Source organism: Amia ocellicauda, chromosome 12, assembly GCF_036373705.1.
Source record: "Amia ocellicauda isolate fAmiCal2 chromosome 12, fAmiCal2.hap1, whole genome shotgun sequence".
NCBI classification, from domain to species: Eukaryota; Metazoa; Chordata; class Actinopteri; order Amiiformes; family Amiidae; genus Amia; species Amia ocellicauda.
The window spans coordinates 40,833,106-40,857,956 of record NC_089861.1 but is presented as its reverse complement, the minus strand read 5'-3'; the positions used below and the strand labels follow the sequence as shown (position 1 = coordinate 40,857,956).

Genomic DNA, 24,851 nt, shown 5'->3' with positions numbered 1-24,851 from the left:
TCAAAAAAATAAGGGAACACGTAATCATCACAGCATAACACCAAGTCAATTACACTTCAGGCATATCAATCTGTACAGTTAAGAATCCAAAGCGGTGGTGAATCACTCTCTCCTTTTTTGGTGCAAATTAAAGTGACAGCAGGTGCACCGGAGAGAGGCAACAGCAAGACAACCCCAAAAAGGGAATGGTTTTGCAGGTGGTGGCCACAGACGATTGCTCTCTCCTTATCCTTCCTGACTGATTCTTCTCTAGTTTTGCCTTTTGCTAGTGTCCTTGTCACTACTGGTATTATGAGGCGCTCCCTGCAGCCCATTCAGGTTGCACAGGTAGTCCAGCTCCTCCAGTATGGCACATCCATACGTGCCGTCTGAAGAAAGTTTGCTGTGTCTCCCAGTACAGTCTCAAAAGCATGGAGGTGGGAGAGTTACGAATTATGCAATGTACGGTGAAGATCTTGAGGTTTCCTAGACTTCGATCACGGAGATCCGATGTGTGATTTAAGAGTTCCCGCAGTTTTCTTGATCAGTATATAATCTCCCGGTGGACGTATACATCCTCTCAGAATGGCCGAGTGGTCTAATTTGCCAGACTTAAGGTGTTGTTCCCTTGAAGAGTGTAGAAGGGTTTTCTGGTCTCCTGATGGAGGCGTGGGTTCAAATCCCACTCCTGACAGATTGATTTATAGCATCACCAATGCTAGGAATTGCAAAAGTGTTCTTTTCACACTTGTGTGTAATGCATTTTGCAGCCAAATTACATAAACATGAGGAAATGCCTGGCAGAGCGACTCCTTTTGATGGCCGGTTAGCTCAGTTGGTTAGAGCGTGGTGCTAATAACGCCAAGGTCTTGGGTTCGATCCCCACATCGGCCAAGACTGATCGTAGGTGCTCATCCGTCTAGTTCGAGTCCTGTTTTTTGAATGTTTGACATGAAACTCCCTGAAGGCAAGCGTAGTAGTGCACTTAAGCAGTGGTAGGATCCACAAGACTTCATCAAGCACTGTCAAAGTCGGCCATCTACATGCACACGGGAAAATGTCCTTTCGCCGCTTTGCTTTTCTCAGAACACTTCATTTGCATTCTGTCCTCTGATAGTTTCAACTCGTGGGCTCCTGCCAATTCCTTATTACACAGACTTGGAGAGGGAAGCAATGCCAGTGGCTTCAAGAATCAACGCAAGTTTCATGAATGGCACATCTAAGCCATGGTGCCAACCAGACATTGAGCTGTTGGTCACCTCGACTCGGTTGCATAAGTGTTGAAAGTCACGGATTCCCGCAATTCTGTGGCCGCATTCTCAAGGCTATCTTCTATAATACACCTCTCAAAAAAATAAGGGAACAAGTAATCATCACAGCATAATACCAAGTCAGTTACAGTTCAGGCATATTAATCTGTACAGTTAGGAAGCCTAAGCGGTTGTGAATCACTGTCTCTTGTTTTGGTGCAAATGAAAGTGACAGCAGGTGCACCGGAGATAGGCAACAGCAAGACAACCCCAAAAAGGGAATGGTTTTGCAGGTGGTGGCCACAGACGATTGCTCTCTCCTTATCCTTCCTGACTGATTCTTCTCTAGTTTTGCCTTTTGCTAGTGTCCTTGTCACTACTGGAATTATGAGGTGCTCCCTGCAGCCCATTCAGGTTGCACAGGTAGTCCAGCTCCTCCAGTATGGCACATCCATACGTGCCGTCTGAAGAAAGTTTGCTGTGTCTCCCAGTACAGTCTCAAAAGCATGGAGGTGGGAGAGTTACGAATTATGCAATGTACGGTGAAGATCTTGAGGTTTCCTAGATTTTGATCACGGAGATCCGATGTGTGATTTAAGTGTTCCCGCAGTTTTCTTGATCAGTATATAATCTCGCGGTGGACGTATACATCCTCTCAGAATGGCCGAGTGGTCTAATTTGCCAGACTTAAGGTGTTGTTCCCTTGAAGAGTGTAGAAGGGTTTTCTGGTCTCCTGATGGAGGTGTGTGTTCAAATCCCACTTCTGACAGATTGATTTATAGCATCACCAATGCTAGGAATTGCAAAAGTGTTCTTTTCACACTTGTGTGTAATGCATTTTGCAGCCAAATTACATAAACATGAGGAAATGCCTGGCAGAGAGACTCCTTTTGATGGCCGGTTAGCTCAGTTGGTTAGAGCGTGGTGCTAATAACGCCAAGGTCTTGGGTTCGATCCCCACATCGGCCAAGACTGATCGTAGGTGCTCATCCGTCTAGTTCGAGTCCTGTTTTTTGAATGTTTGACATGAAACTCCCTGAAGGCAAGCGTAGTAGTGCACTTAAGCAGTGGTAGGATCCACAAGACTTCATCAAGCACTGTCAAAGTCGGCCATCTACATGCACACGGGAAAATGTCCTTTCGCCGCTTTGCTTTTCTCAGAACACTTCATTTGCATTCTGTCCTCTGATAGTTTCAACTCGTGGGCTCCTGCCAATTCCTTATTACACAGACTTGGAGAGGGAAGCAATGCCAGTGGCTTCAAGAATCAACGCAAGTTTCATGAATGGCACATCTAAGCCATGGTGCCAACCAGACATTGAGCTGTTGGTCACCTCGACTCGGTTGCATAAGTGTTGAAAGTCACGGATTCCCGCAATTCTGTGGCCGCATTCTCAAGGCTATCTTCTATAATACACCTCTCAAAAAAATAAGGGAACAAGTAATCATCACAGCATAATACCAAGTCAGTTACAGGTGAGGCATATTAATCTGTATAGTTAGGAAGCCTAAGCGGTTGTGAATCACTGTCTCTTGTTTTGGTGCAAATGAAAGTGACAGCAGGTGCACCGGAGATAGGCAACAGCAAGACAACCCCAAAAAGGGAATGGTTTTGCAGGTAGTGGCCACAGACGATTGCTCTCTCCTTATGCTTCCTGACTGATTCTTCTCTAGTTTTGCCTTTTGCTAGTGTCCTTGTCACTACTGGAATTATGAGGTGCTCCTTGCAGCCCATTCAGGTTGCACAGGTAGTCCAGCTCCTCCAGTATGGCACATTCATCCGTGCTATCAGAAGAACCAGAAGGACCAGTATCTGCTTTTTTGTGCGAGGAGGAACAGGAGGAGCATTGCCTGAGCCCTCCAAAATGACCTCCAGCAGTCTACTGGTGTGCATGTTTCTGACTAAACTGTCAGAAACAGACTCTATGAGGGTGGCACGAGGGCCCGTCATCCTCTAGTGGGACCTGTGCTCACAGCCCAGCACCGTGCAGCTCGATTGGTATTCGTGAAAGAGTGTGGAGGCACCGTGGTGAACGTTATTCTGTCTGCAACATCATCCAGCATGATCGGTTTGGCTGCTGGTTTGGAGAGAAACACAAAGTGCCCTCTGTGTATTCACTATGCAACCATCAACAACTCTGACCTGGTCATATATATGTCCCAGGGCATCATCCTGTGTCTGGTCCATAGCGAAATCGGAAACCCGGTTGAAGGCGGGATCCAGTGTCGGGCCTTCCACTGGAAGAAGGAGAGAGGAGGTGAGTCCCAGAACTCGTTCCTTCCCCTGGGTCCAACAGGGTACTGTTGGCTGCTACACGACTGGAGTCAGAGGGAAGGCTGTCCCTGCCCCTCTCATCACCTGCAGTCACTAATGGTGATCGGTCCCCAGAGACATGTCCCAATTGTGCCCCAGCCAAATCAGACAATGAGAGCCTAGGATCTTTAATATTGGACAGAAATTCAGAGCCTCTGGGTCGTCCTCCGGTCCCATCTTTGGAATCTGCAGACCTGCCCAAGCCGGGTTTGCTGCGGTAAACAGCAGGGTTAGGTGCAGGAGCTGGTACTTGAAGTTGCTGGACAAGCGTCTCGAGAGTTTGTTGTTTTTGAGCCTGCAGCTTCACCACTGGGGCCAACAACTGTTCCACTGGAGACGCCTCCATAGCTGTCCTTCCGGGTACAGAGTTCAGGGTAAGTATGTCACAAAGCTTCCCCACATTGGCCACCAAATGTAAATGCCGGACACAATAAACGGAGAGAGTCTCGGGTTCCGGCGGTGTCCGAGCTTTATTGGGGTTCACAATAGTCCAACAGAAAAAAACACAAAAAGGGGAAAACAAGGCAAAACCAGCACACAAAACATCCACACAAACAGGGTGCTCCGGGCAGTCACAATAAAGTCTCCCTCGGGGATGGAGAGGGATTAAATAGATGAAGCACACCTGCCAATGACGTCACAGTCGCCTCAGTGATCATTGCCTGCAGCCGTGAGCTCACAAGCTGTCTGCGAAGCAGCGGACAACACGGCTGCAACACATGAGCACCTAATTAGTGTGCGTCAGCAGCAGCCATGCCGTGACAGACAGCGTCCTGCCAAAATCACAATAAGATGTATAAAAGTACAGAAAAACAAAATGTAATAAACTAAAAATGATCTTTAATACATAGAACTAAAGAAAATAGGTTTAGTGTTTACAGATTCCTTTTTGGAAATACAATGACATGCATTACAAATGAGTATTTACATTTTATTTACAGCTGGTGCTCATGTGTCACTGTGCCCCTCAGGCTGTGGCAGGCGGTGACATATTGGGCAGCCAGGGAGGCTGTTTGTCCCTCCTCCAGGAGGACTGACCATTTTTATTTTTTCTCAGTTTTGTCAAAGGTAGGGTGGCATTCATTATTTTGTTAAGGAATGTGTCCCTTATTTTGGGCATATTTATTGCATTGCAGGAGGAAGTGCAACTCTCTCTCTCTGTCTCTTTCTCTCTCTGTGTGCGTCCGTCTATCACTGGAGGCGTTTGTCGTCCCCGTCCAGTGACACCCTCTTAACTCCCCCGGCCCCCTGGAGCGTGACCTACAGCCGAAGGGAGCGCCTGAGGGCTGGTTGGAAGCATCTTGGACTCGGGTTCCTCTTCATCACCAGAAGGGGGAGCCGGAGTAGATTCCTGCAGAGATTGACACTTGTTTTTTTGTTTCAGCAGAAACAGTGCGGAGGCGACCCAAATCCTGCTGGGGGGAGGTGTTTAAAAAAAAAAAGTTTTATCTTCTTCATAATGACATTATCCTTCAAGAAAAGACAAAGGGCATCAGATGATCAATACGTTAATACATCTCTTATAATCTCTCTTTAAAATACCAACTATTACAATGTTAACCATACATAAACAAAACAACCTATGCTTTTGTTTTTAATGTTGCTAGATCTCACAGTGATAAAATAAGGAAGATATGGTTTAACCAAAAAAGTTGATAAAACATTTCTTGGCAGAGCGCAAACAGAGGACATGTAAATAGGCTGACATTAAATTAAAGATAAGATTCTAAATAAGCTATCTTTTCTCTTCAGTCATGATGAGGAAAAATTGATAACTTGAATAATTTCATTCAGAATGACAAAGTTGCTCAATGTAAGCGCATTTTTCAGAGTAACGTTAGCACAGCTTCCTACAAATTGTCTGATAGATAAGATTAAAAAAGAAATCAGCTATCGGCTATGTTACAAATGAGAATTATACTATTAATATTGTACATTTATGATCATTATGTTTGTAGTTTGGATATGTCGATAATATATTTGACAGTAAATGGGTTTTATACGGTGTGTCCAAAAAAACTAAACAAAAACCCATCCCAATTTGCGTTACGTGATCGGGACCACTCCGTGGACCACAGTGCCGAGGTCCGGACCACTCAGTCGCTGTGGTCCAGACCTTGGACCAAAAAATGTTACAACCCCTACTGCTCCGCTGTGTCAGTTGTTTCTGTAACTGAATCACAAAACTGGGTTTTGATGTGCTCCCCACGTGCGTGTTTACAACGTCACTGAAGAAAAAAAACATCGAATCTGGAACACTGACGAGAATTGGAAGAAGCCGTGGCTGTGGCTAACTGTGTCTGTGAGTAGTATAGATGGCAGCATCACTTATTTTGACAGCCGGAAGTCCCGCCCTCCCTATGTACTTTTGAACTGGAACTCCTCTCTCCTTCCCAGCACCCCCCTGGGTTACTCTTTGACCCTCCCTCCTTATGTACCATTGAACCGGAACTCCTCTCTCCTTCCCAGCACCCCCCTGGGTTACCATTTGACCCTCCCTTGTCAGCCATCTTGGATGATATCGGCCATTTTGACTGATATCGGCCATTTGTAAGGTCATAGGTCATCTGGTAAGATGGTAGCCATTTTGTTAGGGTGACATCCATCATGGTGAATGTCCAAGGGCACCTCACACTGCTGGTGTGGAGGTGTAATGTTTAATAGCATAAACTGTGTTTTTAAGGTTATATTGTTTTATGATACTGTTTAAGTAAATAAAAAGAGAATAAGAAAAGTTTTAAATACATATATATATTTAAAGTTATATTGTTTTATGCTACTATTTTAGTAAATAAAAAGAGAATAAAAGTTTTAAATACAGATATATATATAATCAATAGGTTATATTGTTTTATGATACTGTTTTAGTAAATAAAAAGAGTATAAGAAAATAAAAGTTTTATATTTTATTTTAGGTTATAATGTTTTATGATTTGTTTTAGTAAATTAAAAAATAAGAAAAATAAAAGTTGTATATACACTCACCTAAAGGATTATTAGGAACACCATACTAATACTGTGTTTGACTCCCTTTCGCCTTCAGAACTGCCTTAATTCTATGTGGCATTGATTCAACAAGGTGCTGAAAGCATTCATTAGAAATGTTGGCCCATATTGATAGGATAGCATCTTGCAGTTGATGGAGATTTGTGGGATGCACATCCAGGGCACGAAGCTCCCGTTCCACCACATCCCAAAGATGCTCTATTGGGTTGAGATCTGGTGACTGTGGGGGCCAGTTTAGTACAGTGAACTCATTGTCATGTTCAAGAAACCAATTTGAAATGATTCGACCTTTGTGACATGGTGCATTATCCTGCAGGAAGTAGCCATCAGAGGATGGGTACATGGTGGTCATAAAGGGATGGACATGGTCAGAAACAATGCTCAGGTAGGCCGTGGCATTTAAACGATGCCCAATTGGCACTAAGGGGCCTAAAGTGTGCCAAGAAAACATCCCCCACACCATTACACCACCACCAGCAGCCTGCACAGTGGTAACAAGGCATGATGGATCCATGTTCTCATTCTGTTTACGCCAAATTCTGACTCTACCATCTGAATGTCTCAACAGAAATCGAGACTCATCAGACCAGGCAACATTTTTCCAGTCTTCAACTGTCCAATTTTGGTGAGCTTGTGCAAATTGTAGCCTCTTTTTCCTATTTGTAGTGGAGATGAGTGGTACCCGGTGGGGTCTTCTGCTGTTGTAGCCCATCCGCCTCAAGGTTGTACGTGTTGTGGCTTCACAAATGCTTTGCTGCATACCTCGGTTGTAACGAGTGGTTATTTCAGTCAAAGTTGCTCTTCTATCAGCTTGAATCAGCCCATTCTCCTCTGACCTCTAGCATCAACAAGACATTTTCGCCCCCACAGGACTGCCGCATACTGGATGTTTTTCCCTTTTCACACCATTCTTTGTAAACCCTAGAAATGGTTGTGCGTGAAAATCCCAGTAACTGAGCAGATTGTGAAATACTCAGACCGGCCCGTCTGGCACCAACAACCATGCCACGCTCAAAATTGCTTAAATCACCTTTCTTTCCCATTCAGACATTCAGTTTGGAGTTCAGGAGATTGTCTTGACCAGGGACCACACCCCTAAATGCATTGAAGCAACTGCCATGTGATTGGTTGGTTAGATAATTGCATTAATGAGAAATTGAACAGGTGTTCCTAATAATCCTTTAGGTGAGTGTATATATATATATATATATACAAGGTTATATTGTATACATTTGAGAAAAATAAAAGTTGTAAATACACATATATATTTTATTTTAGATTATGTTTGATTATACTGTTTTAGTAAATTTAAAAATAAGAAAAATAAACGTTTTATATATATTTAAGGTTACACTGTTTTATGATACTGTTTTAGTAAATTAAAAAGAAAAATTAATATTTACCCAGAGTGGGATTTGAACCCACATGTGTTTTTAGTTTATATGTTTTATGATTAGGGTTAGGATGATACTATGTTTGCAACATAAAAAGGTAAGAAAAAATCGATTAAGAAATGTATAGACTTACATATATTGCATGTCATTACATATATATTTAAGCAAACACAGATAAACACACATACCTATATCTCTTTAGTTTATATTTATCAATAGACAATAGAGAACAACAGTGAAATATATAGAATTATATCTGTTCATTTTGACCAGCACTGTACTTATTATATTTGTTACATTAGTGAATGCTCAAACTAGCCTTAACATGTATCATATTTAAGAATATACTGCATTTCATTCCATTACACACACACACACACACACACAAACATATATATATATCTTGTTAGGTTTTATTTATCAATAGACACTAAAGACATGCACACCACTTTTCTTAGAGAGACACAGTGAAGCACTATTTGTGAATACTCATATGTAATAAATAATATATGTATATATGATTTGTTTGTGCTCAAATGTATAGAATAATAAAATACACACACACACACACAATGGTGACTTTTATTGTGGCAAACAAGCATTTTACAACATGGAACATAGTCAGAAGTAGAAAAAGATACTCCATGAAATGTTGTATAGATACTTGTAATCATTAATTTCTGGTTCACAACACCAACATTGGACAGAAAGAAACACTGACCTGTACGGAGTAATGTCATTACCAGCATATTCCATATATATTCTATTCAGTCTTTCACTCTTGGCTTCTTTTTCAAAGTTATACCAGGTTCTGGCACAAATACATCAGGTATCTATTGTAATTAAAGTGAGAAACTCTTAAGTTTCTATTCCTTTGGAAATACCTTATTTTTCAAACCTACAAATACATGGTGACAACTGCAAGCATGACACACATACAAAACACAGAAATAGGGACCACACTGCAAGGATATAATAAGCACAAATGGTATTTTACTGCAAATTTTAAGTTTTGTAAAATTATTTATGTAACTTCTAGGAGTAATCTGCAAACTACATAGTGAAAATGCAGTCAGTCTTCAGGAAACACACACAGCAGACTGAAATAAGCACAACGTCATATTTTATATGAACCAAAAACTGCATTCTACTAAACCCTGAAACTCTGAAAAATCACTACAAACTCTATGTTTTGTAAATGGCTTATTTCACAGACACAGAAACAAATATGCTCACCCTCAACATATTCCAACACTTACAAAAATTATGATGTAAACTTAAAGGTTTCCCAGTAGTACAGGGTATTATTAATCTATTCATGCAACTTTTAGACACTTGTCTAATACAGAGCTAACAACTGCATTGATAGCGGGTAGCAGGGCTTTGACAATGCTGTGCGGTGGGGTTTAAAATGACTTTGTAGGCCAGGGCTTTAAAACCTTACCCCATTGTAACATTTTCAAATTAGCCTCCAACCCCTAAAATACTAAGACATGTTTTTTGTATCATATGTATCATGTTGTTATACTATGTACAATAATGTGGTTTATAATTTTGATTTAATTTGACATAATTTATCATATTTTTAATTACAAATTCATATATATAAATAACAAATACTATATAATAATAGTAATAATAATGCAAAAACATATTAAGCAATCATATTTTTACTTACAGAATAATATATTTAAAATAACAATATAATAATTTAATAATAATAATAATAATAATAATAATAATAATAATAATAATAATAATAATAATAATAATTTAAAAACATATTTAAACAAAACTCAACCCTGACTTTGTCACAACCTCAGGATGGGAACCTCTGCTGTAGACACTCATCCACTCTGTCAACAGTTTGTAGATGACATGTGCAGAAACATGAAAACTCAGTCTTGGTGGGGTGTTTCTGTCCAGTGGTCTGATCTGATACAACTTTCTACTACATTTCATATTCTAATAAAATATAACAAATTAGTAGTTCATAAAAAAGTGCTCCTGCTACTCTTATGAGTGTCTCTACAGCCCCTCATTGCTCCCTTGCATTACAGAGCATGACACGTGCTCTTCACATTGAAAATTCACATTCATGTTGATGTAGGACTCGTCAACACAAAACTGTACAAAAATACATGAAATACATAAACAATACAAAAATTAAGAACAGAAACCACTTTCAATCTGACATTTCACAGTATAGAAATTAAATAAGTTTGAATTACCTCATGGTTTTCCTCAGGCTCGGAGCCAGGCCCCATGTTGCCATCAGTGTCAGAAGCTGAGCGCTCTGTGTAAGATTCAGAATAACGTTCAGCTGTGTGCGGTGGAGAGGGGAAATGGAGATGCAGAGCAGGCAGAGTGTCTGTGAGACGGGTTTCTGTCCTGCTTGTCCTGCAGAGCCTCTCTTATCTGAAATGGCACTGGACACAACCAAAGCAGCAACGTCCCACAGGCAACAGGTCCTTAAGAGAGAACACTGTCAAATTTAACATTCAATAAAAGTCCACAGTTTTGACCATTTCAGTTGAATTAATCCTCCGCATCAAATGCATTGAGACCATACACAGCTTTCAGATGCCTTGTACTTTAAGATATGTTGTATATTTAGGCTACCCTGTTATTGCTTGAATAAAATGTTATTTTATGAGAGCAGTAAGAAAAAGGGGGAACAAAGATATATAATTCAATTAATAATTTTAAGCACTCTTGCTATTAGAAAATAACTAAGATGAAGGCCTAAACTGGCTATCTAGTAACTGTTTAAAATAAATGGTTTTCCGTGAGTGTGCTAAAGAAATGAACTTCTCATTTCTGTCATTACAGTGAACTAACTGGAATACGTACAGCATACACCTAACAATTGCTAAGAATTAAATGCTTTTCTTTATGAAATGTAAGATTAGTGCTCAAAATAATTAGACATCTATATTTCTAACTGGGCTTGATTATGTTGACTGTTTATGGCTGTGCTTTGCCATTAATTCCAGTTTTCACCTTGTTCTCTATGGGTTGGTTTCAGAGCATGATTAGCACTAGTTTAAGTACATTACTCAGAATATGTCACTCACCATTGTTTGGTATACAAAATGATTTAGCCTGAAGGACAATAAAGCATTGGTATATAGGCTAGCAAAAGTAATTTACCCATGTACATAAACAACCTACAGTCTGAATTCAAACTTCTTGGCTCTGACTCACATGTACCAACTTTTAAAATCTCAATTTGACTTACTAGTAAAAGTTACAAAGTGAGAGGGATTTAACCATAGACAAAGAACGATAGGTTGCATATGCAACCCCGGTTATCTGAGAAAAGAAGGACTGCCCAAGGGGGAGGGGTTTTCAGCGTGCATCGCTGGAACGCATCGAAGACTTTTGTCTATCAAAGCTGCCATTGGCCCTTGTGCCCGTCACTCAAACAGGACCCTTCCACTTCCTGTTTGTATAAAAGGTGACGTCTGCACAAGGACTTCCTCTTTTTGCCGGGAGCTTGAACTCCCGCGCGAGCTTGCAACCCTTGGGCAGTGCTTGTTTTCTCAGATAACCGGGGTTTCATACGCAACCTATCGTTATCTTTCGAGTCAGAAGCACTGCCCAAGGGGGAGGTGTTACAGTATAACCAAACCGTCGCAAGGGAGGAGGCAGCGAGCTGGTAAGAGAGCCTGCCCCGAGGCGAACCTACTAGGAGCCGTACCAACTCTATGATAGAACCACAGGGGCCCCTTGGGCCACATCTGGGCTGCTCAGACGCGAAGACCACAGTCACGCTGAACTGGGAAGAAATAAGCAATGGTGTATCCACAGGCAACAAGACCTTGTGCCTACCATGAAGCCTAGTAATAGCAGTCTCCTGCTCTACTAGCAGGGCTAGGAGCAGGGCCAATACCCAGACCACACCATATAAGCACAGGTCGCAGTCCGTTGAGCCCGTGCTCAACATACAGCGGGCTACCCAGACTAGATAGCCACTGCTGGATAGTTCAATTACGAATAATGGAACTATATACACAGTGGACCAACAAGAACCAACTCAAGTGCCTTCCGCTGGACACCGCAGCAGTGGCCTCAGCACTAGCATAGCTAGGGCGGGGCCACAGACTGCTGGCAAAGGAACTATATACATAGCGAAGCACGAGTGCCCTCGCTAACAACAGGAGCAGTTGTCCATTCTAAACTTAATAAGGAGCGGACAAGCTCAACTGTATATTCTAAAGAACTATATACACTGCGGGGCGCAGGAGCCAGTTCATGCACCACACACATGACACAGGAGCAGGATACCCACTGCGGAAGCTAGCGGCAACAGATGCTCTAATGATGTCAATAAATGAACTATATACACAGCGGGGCACAAGAGCAAACTCAAAGCCTACTGCTGAATACAGCAGCAGCGGCCCTCAGCACAGCTAGTATAGCTAGGGAACTATGTACAATGGCGGGGTACACGTGTAAAAAACACATGCACTCCCACCTATAGAATGAACTGTATACAAGTCACAGTCCGGTAGGAAGGGATAACGGTTCTGCATTGCTTTTCCCAAGCATGCTCAACAGGGGCAGACAGGGATAGAAAAGCCAGGAGCCAGTGCCTAACAGGCTACTGCGACTCAGCTGAAGCCAACACCGGATTCCCAATAGAAGGAACTGGGCCCGTCACGCCAGCCTGTACAACCGAACAAAGGTGTGTGGCAAGACCCAACTCGCAGCCGCACAGATGTCTGCCAGTGGGGCGCCTTGGAAAAAGGGCCCACGACGTGGCTACACCTTGAGTCGAGTAGGCCACCAGGTGTTCAGGCACTGGGGCTCCAGTTGACTCATAAGCCGTGGTAATGGTGTCCACAATCCAGTGCGAGAGGCGCTGCTTTGAAAGCGCCCGGCCACAAACAATTGGTCCGAACATCGAATGTCCTTGGTGCGCTTCAAATAGCACCTGAGAGCCCGCAGCAGGTCAACAGGTGTAGCCTACTCTCCTCCTCCGAAGAGAAGGGTGGAGGATGGAAAGCCATCAACTCAATAGGCCTGTTGATATGGAAAGGAGACAGCACCTTCGGGAGGAATGCAGGATTAGGTCAAAGTGTAACCCTGGAACCATCTCCTGCAAAACGGACACACACAGGGTGAACAGACAGGGCATGTGACTCGCTGACGTGATTGCCAGCAAAAATGCCGTCTTCAGTGACGCAAACCTTAAGTCATATGACTGCAAGGGCTCAAATGGGGCCTTAGAAAGCGTGTCCAGCACTACATTAAGGCGCCATGCGGGCAAAGAAGGAGCGTGGGTAGGCCTCTGCCTACGTGCACCTTTCAGAAACTGCGCTGCTAAAAAATGAGGGTCCGGAGGCTCGCCATCAATCCTGACATGACATGAGGAGAGGGCGGCTAAATAAACCTTGAGCAGCCAGTAGGGCACAGATCTGGTCCATCTTGGTGCAGCATCTCGCCCCCTGTCTTTCAGGACGTGACTAGGACCCCGCGGGTCCGGTCCCTGACAGAGGGGGCAGATCACGTCACCACTCCAAGCCGGTAGCATGCGGTGGCCACACGTGGCACAGCAGCGGGGATGGGAGGAGGAGGAACGGGGTCTCTCCATACCGTCAATACCACGCTCGATATTGTTATTTTATATATATTATTTTGTAAGTAAAAATATGATTGCTTAATATGTTTTTGCATTATTATGACTATTATTATATAGTATTTGTTATTTATATATATGAATTTATAATTAAAAATATGATAAAATTATGTCAAATTAAATCAAAATTATAAACCACATTAATGTACATAGTAATACAACATGATACATATGATACAAAAAAACATGTCTTAGTATTTTAGGGGTTGGAGGCTAATTTGAAAATGTTAAAATGGGGTAAGGTTTTGAAGCCCTGGCCTACAAAGTCATTTTAAACCCCACCGCACAGCATTGTCAAAGCCCTGCTACCCGCTATCAATGCAGTTGTTAGCTCTGTATTAGACAAGTGTCTAAAAGTTGCATGAATAGATTAATAATACCCCTGTACTACTGGTAAACCTTTAAGTTTACATCATAACAAGTGTTGGAATATGTTGAGGGTGAGCCTATTTGTTTCTGTGTCTGTGAAATAAGCCATTTTACAAAACACAGAGTTTGTAGTGATTTTTCAGAGTTTCAGGGTTTAGTAGAATGCAGTTTTGGTTCATATAAATATGACGTTGTGCTTATTTCAGTCTGCTGTGTGTGTTTCCTGAAGACTGATTGCATTTTCACTATGTAGTTTGCAGATTACTCCTAGAAGTTATATAAATAATTTTACAAAACTTAAAATTTGCAGTAAAATACTATTTGTGCTTATTATATCCTTGCAATGTGGTCCCTACTTCTGTGTTTTGTATGTGTGTCATGCTTGCAGTTGTCACCATGTATTTGTAGGTTTGAAAAATAAGGTATTTCCAAAGGAATAGAAACTTAAGTGTTTCTCACTTTATTTACAATAGATACCTGATGTACTTTGTCACCAGAACCTGGTATAACTTTGAAAAAGAAGCCAAGAGTGAAAGACTGAATATAATATATATGGAATATGCTGGAAATGACATTACTCTGTACAGGTCAGTGTTTCTTTCTGTCCAATGTTGGTGTTGTGAACAAGAAATTAATGATTACAAGTATCTATAAAACATTTCATGGAGTATCTTTTTCTACTTCTGACTATGTTCCATGTTGTAAAATGCTTGTTTGTCACAATAAAAGTCACCATTGTGTGTGTGTGTGTGTGTGTGTGTGTATTTTATTAATTCTATACATTAAAGCACAAACAAATCATATATACATATATTATTTATTACATATGAGTATTCACAAATAGTGCTTCACTGTGTCTCTCTAAGAAAAGTGGTGTGCATGTCTTTAGTGTCTATTGATAAATAAAACCTAACAAGATATATATATATGTTTGTGTGTGTGTGTGTGTGTGTGTAATGGAATGAAATGCAGTATATTCTTAAATATGATACATGTTAAGGCTACGTTTGAGCATTCACTAATGTAACAAATATAATAAGTACAGTGCTGGTCAAAATGTACAGATATAATTCTATACATTTCACTGTTGTTCTCTATTGTCTATTGATAAATATAAACTAAAGAGATATAGGTATGTGTGTTTATCTGTGTTTGCTTAAATATATATGTAATGACATGCAATATATGTAAGTCTATACATTTCTTAATTGATTTTTTCTTACCTTTTTATTTTGCAAACACAGTATCATCCTAAGCCTAATCATAAAACATATAAACTAAAAACACATGTGGGTTCAAATCCCACTCTGAGTAAATATTCATATTTCTTTTTAATTTACTAAAACAGTATCATAAAACATTGTAACCTTAAATATATATAAAACGTTTATTTTTCTTATTTTTTAATTTACTAAAACAGTATAATCAAACATAATCTAAAATAAAATATATATGTGTATTTACAACTTTTATTTTTCTTAAATGTATACAATATAATCTTGTATATATATAAAACTTTTATTTTTCTTATTTTTTAATTTACTAAAACAAATCATAAAACATTTTAACCTAAAATAAAATATAAAACTTTTATTATCTTATTCTCTATATAACCTTAAATATATATATATATTTAAAACTTTTCTTATTTTTTAATTTACTAAAACAGTTTCATAAAACAATATAACCTAATATATATATATAACTTTTCTTATTCTTTTTATTTACTAAAACATTATCATAAAACAATATAATCTTATATATATATATATATATATATATATATATATATATATATATATATATATATATATATGTATGTATTTAAAACTTCTATTTTCTTATTCTCTATATAAACTTATATATATATATATATATATATATATATATATATATATATATATATATATATTTAAAATGTTTCTTATTTTTTAATTTACCAAAACAGTTTCATAAAACAATATAACCTATATATATATATATAACTTTTCTTATTCTTTTTATTTACTTAAACAGTATCATAAAACATTATAACCTAAAATATATAAAACTTTTATTTTCTTATTTCTTAATTTTCCAACACAGTATCATGAAAACAATATAACCTTAAAAACACAGTTTACGCTATTAAACGTTACATCTCCACACCAGCAGGGTGAGGTGCACTTGGACACTCACCATGATGGATGTCACCCTAACAAAATGGCTACCATCTTACCAGATGACCTATGACCTTACAAATGGCCGATATCAGCCAAGATGGCTGACATCCAAAATAGCCGATATCATCCAAGATGGCTGACAAGGGAGGGTCAAATGGTAACCCAAGGGGGGTGCTGGGAAGGAGAGAGGAGTTCCCGTTCAAAGGTTCATAGGGAGGGCGGGACTTCCAGCTGTCAAAATAAGTGATGCCGCCATCTATACTACTTCTGTGGCTGTCTGTGGCTGGACCGGAGGGTTGGACCTGGGTTTCTCTTCATTACGAATACATCTTTCGCTGCCCAGGTGCCCACATGCCTGACCTGCTTTTCAGCTGGATCACAGCTCCGCCCCAGCAGGGTAGAGCATCCAAAAATGGTACAAACTCATCCACGTATTGCAGTGTTTCCGGGAGAGCTGGCATACTGAGCGAGAAAGTCAACACTGACAGTGTGGCGAGAGACATAATGTATGTGCTCTGTAATGTCATTGCTGTCAGGTGAGAGATTTCTATGATGTCATCGCTGATATAGCAGTGAAGTGAGAGGAAGAGGAAGGGATAGCACGTGTGTGGGCTCACTGGCTGCCTCAGCTAGAATGGGTGAATGAGAGAGTGCAGGAACGGAACGCAGGAAATATACAATTGTATGTGACAGGCCGCTGTCTGTCACGGCACGGCTGCTGCTGACGTCTGCTGATGAGGTGCTCATGTGCCACAGCTGTGTTGTCGCTCCCTCGCTAACAGGCTGTGGACTCACGGTTGCGGGCAATGAGCACCGAGGCGATTGTGATGTCAGTGGCAGCTGTGCCTTCTCTATTTAATCCCTCTCCTTCCCAGATGGAGGCAGCTAACCCGCTGAGAAGGAGGACTGACACTCCCAACCCTGACTGCCCGGAGCACCCTGTTTTGTGTGGATGTTTCGTTTTGGTTGTTTTTACCCCTTGTATTTTGTCCCGTTTACCCTGTGAACCACAATAAAGCCCGGACACCAACGGAACCAGAGATTCTCTCCATCCCTGTGTCTGGCTTTTACATTGTATTATGCATATTCTGAATCGATTTGTAATGTATATTCATGATTTATTGATTGAAAGAGTTCTGTTTCTTCTGGCTAAACTTGTTTGCACATTGAATATTGAATTGTAGTGTCTGTGTGTGTGTGTGTGTGTGTGTGTGTGTGTCACTAGAAGTCCAGCACACTATCCATTGTGGCACAGAACCACAAAACTGTATGACGAAGATACTCTTCTGCATGCCTGCAGATGACCGGGCGTCTCAGCGTGATTTGACAAGTAGCATTTACAGTTGTGTTTTTTAAATCCCTGTCTCGCTGATTTTGAGACGGATGGAAATGATGGGTTCTTCTATTTGGTAAAATGGCTTTGCTCACTCGAGAGGCAGCCAGGTTAAGCGGGCAATAATGCACAAGTAGCTCTGTCTTGCGAATCTTGGAACTGTCCATTGGACGTACACGGCGTCAGTCGTCAAGAAATGTCAAACAAGGAATGCCCACAACGATGGTGGGATAGAAAGCCACGGGTGCAAAATACAACGGCTTAGTAGTCCATGGCCTTAAGTACAAGGCCACCTGATCCAGCTGTTCCCGGAGATGCAACTGACACGGAGGGGGACTGGTACAGTGACAGTGGCTAGGAAAAGAAGCAGCGTATGAGGTCTTGATAGTCAAGCAAGGATTTGGGACAAAGTTGGCATTCCAGAAAAGTAAGAAGTGAAGGCATCAGCGAGGCACTTGACTGCAAGATACCTCTGGCTGTCACGAGGAAGCCCAGCAAGCTCTAAGTTTCATGAAGTGAGCACTGACTCTGGTGGGACTCGAACCCACAACCTTTGAATGACCACTGCCCTTTTCACTAGAAGTCCAACGCGCTATCCATTGCGCCACAGAGCCACTTGTCACCATACTGTTCTGCACGCCTACTGATGACGGGGCATCTCAGCGTGCTTGTAGAAGTAGCATTTTCAGATGTGTTTTTTAATCCCTGTCTCGCTGATATTGACACAAAAGGAAATGATGGGTTCTTCTTTTAGATAATGCGGCTCATGTTGACTTGACTGTGAGGGGAAGTATTTGTCAAGCACACTGTCTGTGTCTGTCTGGCTGTCTGTGTGTGTCTGTGCTTGTGTGTGTGTGTCTCTGTGTGTGATGTGGGACAGTGCCCTGTCTGAGTGCCAAATATATTATATTCCCACCATTGTTGCAGCAAGATTGTGTAACCCATATATGAATTTAAGCTTTGTGTATGGCTCCGGAGAGGACAGGTACAGTAGTTCTGTGCAGGTGATTTTTAGAAAAACATTTTCATCCAAGGACATAGAAAGAACATAATGTAAGACACAGGAGACGTGTGTGTTAAAGTTTGAGGTACCTCATTACCATCATCTAGTTGCCCAGAAACCAAAGGGAGTCCTCTTGTATATGATAGCAAGTTCTTTAGAAAAACTTTAGATGTGTCTTGCCCAGTGACCATCTCCGGAGCGCTTCGTTGTAGCTCAATAAACTTTTTTGGTATTATTTCAGTTAAATCAGGTCCTGATTATTCCTTGTCCGCCTGTTTATTGAGGGAGTAAAATTTGTCCCTATTAGTGCGTCTGTGTCTGTGTCTCTGTGTGTGTGTGTCTGTGGAGGGTTGACATTTTTGATATCCATAACATCAGAGCAGATGAGCTGAACATGTTTCTCATTATGCACACTGGGCACACTATATTGAATAGCGATAACACTACACACATATGAACACCAAATTATTGCTGAATCTATAGTTATGTTAACTCTGAAAATGATAAAATGATCATCTGAAACACACAACAATAAAGCAACGAACATCATTCCACAAAGCAAAGCGAGCACATACAAGGATACTGTAAATTGTAACTGTACGCATACACTAATGTACAAGCACAATGACCATGAACTCAGACCCAATTCTTGGTGGGGGGGGTTTAAGACTAGAAAAGTCACTGGTGCCATCACTGGTATACATTGATTACAGATCGGGCCCTGTGTTCAGTGTGGCCACTGCTACCTACCTACATACCAGAGGAGGCTGGTGCATAGAGGTGCGAGAGAGCAGTTCTGGATCAAACACACCTGCTGCTGCGCTCTGCTCTCCAATGCGCACTGCAGGTCAGTCTCAGGACCAGACAGTGCGCAGTAAGTTGACCATTGAAATACTCTTGCTGTGCTGGATTTTATTTCTGCTATGACACTGACAATTTGATGAATGGTGATAGCTAGTTTAGGGTTACCATACATCAGAGGAGGCTGGTCCACAGAGGCAGAGGAGGTTGCTCCTCCTCTATCTTTGAGTGTTTAGCTGTTACTGTTTCTTCAGTTATATTTGTACTATATTACCTTGTTATAGTGTTAAAATGTATTTTCATTTAATAGTGTGGTTTTTCAAAGTAAATACTTTTTATATACATTAATCATATTAACTAAAACAAATATGATTTTCTTTTTAGTAAAAATAATACTAATCGTTAATGTTATTTATTGTTTGTTATTGATTGTTAAAAAAATATGTTTTAGCTCACAAGTTTTTGTGTTCTTTTCTTGGTAAATCATTTTAGCACCTTTTTGCCATGTATTGAACAAATAAGTGCTGTTTTTTATTTGACCTATTTGTATATATTTGCACAGTATATAATGTTACATAAGGGTCCAGGGATTGAATGTTACACTCATAACTTATTGTTCAGACATTAATACATAGATTTTGTTTTGCATGTAAATACTTGTTTGACGTCATAACACTTTGTTGTAAAAGGTACTTCTTAACATACAGTGTTAAAGATGCATTCTAGTGATGTTGGGGGGAGTTGTGTACCCATTCTCTCCAGTCAGGCATTTTCTTTATTTTTGCATATTAAGGGGAACCTATTTTGTTCACTAATACCATTCCCTCTTGCACTGAACACATGCTCAAGGAATGTGTCCATATTGAAGCACTTTTGGGGGTGAGGCGGGTGGAAAAGTTGTCTGTATTGTCTTGTGTTCATGGCAAGAAGGCATCACCGTTGTCTATTGTGTTCATTTTAAAATACATTTGTCACTAGCAAATGGTAGCAAATATGGTGGTACATTAATGCTGGATTGTTATGAATAGCCCAGCTTATCCTTGTAATTTGCTTCAATCTTGACTTACAAACTGAGTTTTTAAAACCAATTTTAAAAGCATGCCCCCAGACCCCCCTAGCAGACCTCTCTGTAATAATCATGGCCTCCTTATGGCCCCCGCCCCATTTTCAAAATCCTAGAATCAGTGAAATGATTTTTGTCCTGTTTTTCATGTTGTACAGAATTGATTTCTTATTATCATGGTTGTACAGTAAACTGTCCAATTTATTAATTCGGGACCGTTTAGCCTGGAGCTTAGGCTCACTCATATCTTCCTCTTGAAAGTGGCGACTGCAGACGATAGTATGAGGGGTTATGCTGAACTGCTCACACCAAATATTTTGTATCCACTTTTTGAGAGTATCTTCCATGGTAGGGAAAGTATGAAAAGAAAGCTCAACACGCAGTTGAACTAGAGGAAGCCTCACGCAGCGGGACATCTGATACCCCACTCCCCCGCTGTTATTGTGAAAATGGTGCGGTCGAAACACTTGGCCAGTCAGATGTGCGGAACACACTGATGTGCATTTTGCAGCTCAGCAAAGCGGAAACTGACTAGCGAGTCAAAATGCCTCACCAAAGGCAAAAATCAGGGGACAGAGAGGAAAAGGAATCGAAAGAAGCAGAGAGGCAATGGCCACATTTCTTGCAAGGCATGAACACCAGGTATGATAGGCGAAGCTGAACATGGCAAAAGTGAGGAGCTGGTAGACTCGCAAATAAAACGTCAGCTAGAAAGCTTAACCTTTAAGTAACGTTAGCACATTCACTTCACTAGATAAGAAAAAAAAACACTGCTTCACTGGCCATGAGAAGGGCTGTGTACCAACCCGGTATTAAACGGGCCCCGGTGCTAAATGATTAAAGACTGTAGTATTGATGAGCTCCGACGTTACGGTTCTTTTGAACGTGTCGGTGTCATTGGAAATCACGCAGCTGCAGCCGCTGCTCTGCTCTGTCGGACTGACACACACACACACACACACACACACACACACACACACTATGGCAGGGATGGCGAACCCGTAATGCAACGTCTGAATTTCAGTGTGAATACATACACAATAAAATAGCACCCTTCCCAGTAGCTAGAAATACCACGCATTAGGCTGCTATGGGTTAGATCATGGGTTTTCAAACCGGTCCTGGAGTACCCCCTGCCCTGCTGGTTTTTGTTCCAATTTAGGTTGTAATTACTTAATTGAATGGTATATTGCTTTGTTAGGTCAATTAAGGATTCAATTAAGCAATTTAAGACCTCAGTTGCAGTGAACATTTTGTCAGGGTTCACATCGCAAAATGTGAGACAAATTCACCTCCATTTGCGATGTATTTTCTTCATCGATTCGCTGATTCTGCGATGCATTAAAATACGTTTTTCCGTCCCAAATCAAGCATCGAAAATGCGTATAAGCAATGCTGAGGTACCTCCCCTTTAAGATACGCGTATTTTTTTTATTTTATTGTGACGCCCGAGAGGCGGCCCGCACTCCGTGCCCTGTTACCCGAATCCCGTCCCTCATTGGCCAGCGGGTCTGTCACTCATACAGGGCAGGGCTGTAGCTTTCCAATTACACCAGACACGCCCATATCCGAGTACTTGGCTGCGCTGCGGGTTTGTGTGAGAACAAATAATCACCACTTTTGATAATTGGTAGACCAATTTAAGTTGCTAATCAAGCAACTCGTGTTGCTAAGCAAAATTATATTTGATTAGCATAACTACTATGCAAATTTGAGACAACAAAATGTACGCTGCAGTTGGAACAAAAACCAGCAGGGCAGGGGGTACTCCAGGACCGGTTTGAAAACCACTGGGTTAGACGATTGCACTGACTCCTTTTTTCACACGCAAAATTACATCGAGAGCAACAGACATGGACGGTCACTACTACTGAGTTCAGGCAATAATTATTATGCATGCTATTTAAAGTCGTTCACATTGTCTGGCAAACCCAGCGGATTGTACATCACGCATCACACTCCCCTCACACAGACGCACACAAAGAAAGATATAGAGAGACACAGAGATAGACAGATAGAGAGAGAGAGAGCGCTACAGTAATTAACGGAGCACAAGAGGTGGCCGCCGAGGCCACACAAAACACGACAAAGTCAGCACAGTTTCCAAATCGACCCTATTATTTAAAATATATTCAAACTCGGCATTTACGTTTTCAAAGGAGCACAATCTGCCGGTTGTCGTGGTTGGATCGATCCATAATAATGCTAACAATGTTCCAATTTACCAACTTACATAGCTAGCTAGCGTTAACTAATTTTACTCAGATCAGTGTAATGTGTGATGCGCTGCATCACTACACTGCATGCTAACGCCCGCAGTTTCACGCAGCAATGACGCAGTGACACAAATGGAACTGGCTGGCACTTATTCTGCTCGGTGATATTCTTGGTTGTTCCATGGTGGTGCTAAAGTGGGGCTGTAGCCTAACCAAGCCATACCCCGCCGCCACCCCTGACGCTGTGCAAGATTTCTATGAGGGCAATTATTGCTGTGAGTGACCTAGACAGATGTCATCATGGGCAGACTCTCTCTATATATATTTTTTTTCACAATAATTCATATTGTCTTGTGCATCATAATAATTGTAACCAGGTGGCTGATGTGTACACTCTACCCTTGGCTAAATTACTGACCATGCCACTCGTTTCGCCCAAATAGTTTTAGATATAATGCGCACAACTCAGGTTTCCCCCTACAAGATCTTTTTAATCAAATAAAAGTAAGCAGAGACCGGAATAAATTGTACAAAATGTTTAACAGTTTATTACAAGCAAAAATCCAAGAATAAAAGCAGGATATGCAATAAACGATTCAATAATTATTCATCTTAAATGCCACAGGCGAACTGGGGTTAGTGAAGTAAAATAAACAAATAAACCACACTACAAACCAAACTCTAAATGTGAAAACAAATCGTGATCATTGTAACAACTCAACTCCAAAAAAGAAACCATTCAAATAAGAAACCCCAACTACCCGTTCACCAAGTGGCAATTAGACAGATGACTTTTAAAACTATTGTACGTTACAAATCATAATATAACAATAGTTTAAAGATGGATAAAAACAAAGAAAAAAATACATAAAATCCATTGTCAGCATGATTAAACAAAAGTTACCTAAAATGCAGTTTAAATCCAGTTACCTCGGGGAGGACAGGTATGCAGAGCAGCTTCCTTCATCCAAATCCTGTCACAGAGTTAGATGAGTTGGGAGCTGTGAACACAGGTGGGACTTGATAGGGGTGGGACACTTTCCTGGTTTTCTTCTATTTTTACCCCTGTCAGAGATCCCAGTTTAATACTAATGTCTAATCAGATTAATCTGTGTCCCAGTCTCCCTCTTTCATATGATATGCAAGTATTACTGATGTAACAAATATCATTTTATTTTCTAGAAAGGGGTGAGGTGACACATTAGCTGACTAAAGTAGGTAGAAACTTTTTTTTTTTAATCTATGTACTATTTGTCAATAGTGAAGTCATGCTGGATTCCAAGACGTGTCTCAGGCTGCCCTCTGACAGAGAAGGAGCTTATTAAGGGCATGTGTTGTGTGCAGGGTATTGTTATTGTTGTATTGCTATGACCAGCAGTACATATTGTGATATTGTGGAGCAGTGTAGCACAGTCACTCAGAGATGGCTCACACTCTGGGCCCTCATTCACCACAGCCCAACACTATAATGGGGATCCCAGACTGATGGGTAGTGGCAAAATAAATCAGTTTTCTGTTGGTCTCAGTGTAGGATGTTGTTAATATACACTGCACTGCTGGGTTTACAGGTCACAGTGAGTGTCTCTCCTGGCTGAACAGATTTCACTGATGGAGTCTGAGTCACAGTATACTGTCCGCTGGATTCTGGAAACGAAGAATAAAAATAATGCTTACATATATATGTAATATACATGAAAACAATCTGATTTGGTCTATGAGTTTGATGTGTGCCTGTTTAGATATTACAAAGAAATACATACAAAATGGAAATAATAAAATCAAAATAATTCCCACCCTGAGTGCATAGTGTCCAGATGAACATGGTGATGAAAGTCATTGTTGATGTGTATTGTGTTGGCATGAAGGGCAGCTGTCGGTCATGAAGTGTTAAACTCACAGGCTGTAAACACTCCCAGAGCACTGAAGCATGTGCTGCCGGTGCCAAGTGTCTCGTTGTCGGACCTGCTGCATGGATTCCCCAGATCACCGCTACCTGTCACCCCTGTCTCAAGTTTTGTGGTTTCCCTTCTAATAATTTCATTCTTTTCTTTCTTCAAATGTACTTAAACCAAGGAGTACAGTTTTTGAACCATTCAAGACGATTTTATTAATTTTCCTTTTTAAAAAAAAAACTGGTGGTTCAGTTAATTTGCTACAGAAATTCGATACCCTCTCAGTAATGTTGTGTAGATTGCTAAATGGAGAGTCTTTGACAGCATAAACATATTAACTGTGTAGTGGTGCACCTCAACAGCTTAACAAGCTTTCCATTTCCATTTTCAATATAAGAAGCAGAATGTGCTCACAGGGCTCCCCA

The 24,851-nt window shown here is 40.9% G+C and overlaps 3 non-coding genes across 3 annotated transcripts; 2 read left to right on the top strand and 1 right to left on the bottom strand.

Moving 5' to 3' along the window:
- The first annotated feature begins 799 nt into the window (after positions 1-799).
- Positions 800-873, top strand: trnai-aau (transfer RNA isoleucine (anticodon AAU)). Its single transcript has one exon. It is a non-coding gene; the product is annotated as a tRNA-Ile (tRNA).
- Positions 874-2,124: 1,251 nt separating this feature from the next.
- On the top strand, positions 2,125-2,198 carry trnai-aau (transfer RNA isoleucine (anticodon AAU)). Its single transcript has one exon. It is a non-coding gene; the product is annotated as a tRNA-Ile (tRNA).
- Positions 2,199-17,974: 15,776 nt separating this feature from the next.
- On the bottom strand, positions 17,975-18,065 carry trnar-ucu (transfer RNA arginine (anticodon UCU)). The gene is given in 2 exon segments: positions 17,975-18,010; positions 18,029-18,065. It is a non-coding gene; the product is annotated as a tRNA-Arg (tRNA).
- Between the last annotated feature and the right edge of the window lie 6,786 nt (positions 18,066-24,851).